At 41.7% G+C, this 3,411-nt stretch overlaps 1 non-coding gene across 1 annotated transcript; it reads left to right on the top strand.

Moving 5' to 3' along the window:
• The first annotated feature begins 323 nt into the window (after positions 1-323).
• On the top strand, positions 324-444 carry LOC144309308 (small nucleolar RNA SNORD22). The gene has a single exon (XR_013375354.1). It is a non-coding gene; the product is annotated as a small nucleolar RNA SNORD22 (small nucleolar RNA).
• Positions 445-3,411: the final 2,967 nt, after the last annotated feature.

Consider the following 3,411-nt stretch of genomic DNA (forward strand, 5'->3'; position numbering starts at 1 on the left):
GGGGGGCAAGGGGGATCTTTAACAGTACACATTTGTTTCTGTTAGGCGGGCTGGAGAATGCAAGATGAAGGTGACCATGTGGGTGGGTTCTGGTGACGATTTTTTCTGGTAGACAGATGGCCACCTCATCAACCTGTTGCCACATGGTAGAAAGAGATAGAGGAAGCAAGCTCTCTCTTTATCTTCTTGTGGGGGGCACTAACCCCATCGTGGGGCCTGCCCTATGGAACCTTGATCCTCTCCAAATACCCCACCCCTAACACCACCCCACTGGGGGTTAGGGCTTCCACATAAGAATGTGGAGGACAGGGGATCCCTGGGTGGCTCAGTGGTTTAGCACCTGCCTTTGGCCCAGGGCGTGATCCCTGGAGTGTAAAGGTGAACCCACTGGGGCTGGCTGGGGGGAAGGAGGAAACTTGCTCCAGAAGGAACTGTCTGAGGGATCATAAGGGATTTCTAAATATGGGAAAAGGGAATAAATCATTTGGTGAAGTCAACTGTACATACTTCTTTGTAGGTCTAAAGAAAGAACAAAGCTTTTATATAACAGGAATCCAGTTCTTCAGGGACACCAAAAGGAAATTTTTTTTAAAGTTTTTATTTATTCATGAGATACACGTGGCGGGGGGCGGGGGTGGGCAGAGACAGGCAGAGAGAGAGAGAGAGAAGAAGCAGGCTCCATGCAGGGAGCCCGATGCGGGACTCAATCCCAGAACTCCAGGATCACCCCAAAAGGAAATTTTTATGTCATTTTTGGTGCAACCTAGCTGGAAATTAGCATGTAATTGTTTGAGCCTTGCTGAATAAAAGTTTAACCTTCAAAAAATAAGAAATAATAAAATAAAATAAAGTAAAATAAAATAAAATAAAATTAATAAAATAAAATAAATAAAATAAATAAAATAAAATAAATAAAATAAAATAAAATAAAATTGTTACTCGGTGCCTTAACTGTTTTGTAGAGTGCCACTCTCGTCCTTCATGCTTGTAAAACTCAAGAAAACAAGTGGAGACTGATGTGGAAACAAAGGCAGAAGAAAGATTAATTATTAGATTTCCTTACTACCTACAGCCTCGTTGGCATGTCCTTGAAACAGGCAGAGGGACATTCCTCTAGGGATGCAGCTACCTCGATGTTAATCCTTTGCTAAGGGCAAAAGGCCATCTTAGCCTGACCCCCAGGACCCTGTGCGTCTCCTTTTAACATATTACAATTGCAAAAATAAATAAATAAATAAATAAATAAATAAATAAATAAATAAATAAATAACATATTACAATTGCTTTGAAAACTTCCTTTATCTCTACTCCCCGAAAATACATGCTGGTGATCATCCCCGAAGCAAATGACCCACCGATGTATATCTGAAGGGTCACAGGACCAACATTTTGTTAGACGATAATAAATGACCTTTTCCCAACAATATCTAGTCCCCTCAAAGTCTTAGAAACCTTGTTTGCAAAATTCTTTCAAGAATTAGGCTCTCGCTAACACCTCGCAAGTTGACAGTATATAACGGGCCACTCCTCATGACCCCGTGATGCGCAGCCCTTTCTGCCCACGAGTCCTGCCCCCATCCTGTAATAAAACCACATTTTTGCACCAAAGACAAGGACTCAGAATTCCTTCTTGGCCTCTCACCTTGAATCCCCAACATCTTCCCTGTGTCACAGACCAACCTTGAAAGTCCCTAGAGCTGACAAAACCAGTGTAGCCATGTAGGCAACGCTTAATTTCATCTATTTTTGCAAAACTGGCTGGTCCTGGGTCGTTTCTTGTTTATGCCTCCAGAAGTAGGAAGTCGTAAGCAAACTCAATACACCTCCTTCTCTTCTTTCAACCCTGAGCACTTTCCCTACTTCCAGACAGCACCGAAATCCTTCACACGCTGGGAAACGTTCGCCCCCTACTCCCAGGCCCTGAGATCCAACTTTTAAAAACCACAATTCATTTCAAGGCAGTCTGCAGGGGCAGGAAAGGTCATCAACCCAAAGAAAACCAGCTTTCATTGTTGATGTTTGATCTTTCAAGCCTGACCATTAAAGACGATGTCCTCTGTCCCTCCCATGCGTGCGTGCGTTTTGTGTTCCTTCCAAAACACAGCAGTGATATCGCCTATGATTACACGTTAACGTGCACGTTACTGTATTTTAAATCACGTCTTTAAATAAATAAATAAATAAATAAATAAATAAATAAATAAATAAATCGATCGATCAATCAATCACGTCTTCATTTATCAACATCAACCCAACACTGATTCCTATCCACAAAGCTTTGGATAAGGAAGAAAAAAAAAGTCATTGCCCTCCCTTCTCACGATTATTTCGAACTCTTAGTATTGTATTATTTCTAGTCTTTGAAAGGATTTCTACACAGTCTCTAATAATGTCAATAAACACCTATCACAATATGTCGTCTTTCAGATACCTACTTACGTCCGCGATGAAAAGGACGGTGGAGATGTATTTCAAGGGCTCCCTAGCACACTCTCCCCATCCACTTCTTTCTATTAGTGGTTTTATTGCCCTGTTTTGCATTTGTGTAACAAATGACGCATGCCACCCACCTGCCTCGCACCTTTTAGCACCACTGATATGTTAAATATGGATTTGATGTGCCTTCCCTCCACTGTCTGGATTTTCATTCACGTATTATTATTATTTCCTATTGAAGAAAGGCTCCTTTATGACTCCCAAGGTCTCCTGCATTCGAAAATACCTTTCTCCTACATTGATGCGAATAATGATGTTTGTGGGTGAGAAATGTGTGAATCTCTATGACCTGCCCCAGGGGGTCTGGATCCTTTGCTACCTTTCAGGCTACCAGTTGACTAACAAAAATTGTGCACCCATAATTCTTCATCAGAGGAGTATGGATTATGCATATGTTCGCTCCGGCTCCTGTCCTGAGACACCTAGCTTTTCAGCTCTGATGAATTTGAATTTTCATTCTTTATCTCATGCAGCTTAGGACTGAGAAATCTAACCTCCAGCTCTATCCACCAATACTCTTTTCAGGTCTCCCGCTCTATTGTACATTGCCCCACATATCAATTTCACTTTTCGCACAACATTACTTTGCCATCACCTTTCGGGTGGGTGAGTGTGGCGGGTGTTGTTCATCTCTTGCAAGTTTTCAATTCCTTCTCAGATCCCAGGCATTGTGTCCATGAGACTGCATTTCAAAGACGCCGAAATACATCTCATTTATTTCAGTCGTCCAAAAGTGAGTCCTGAAATATCATTTCGCATTCCTCCAAAATTATATTTCCTGAAGATTCTTTTTTTCACGCCTCCTATTCCCTTGCTTGCTTGCTTTTCCTTCTTTCCTTTCTTCCTCCCTCCATTCTTCTCCTTCCTTCCTTCTTTTCTTCCTTCCTTTCTGTTCTCCTTCTTTGTTTTATTGCT

The sequence above is a fragment of the Canis aureus genome, chromosome X, assembly GCF_053574225.1.
Source record: "Canis aureus isolate CA01 chromosome X, VMU_Caureus_v.1.0, whole genome shotgun sequence".
NCBI classification, from domain to species: Eukaryota; Metazoa; Chordata; class Mammalia; order Carnivora; family Canidae; genus Canis; species Canis aureus.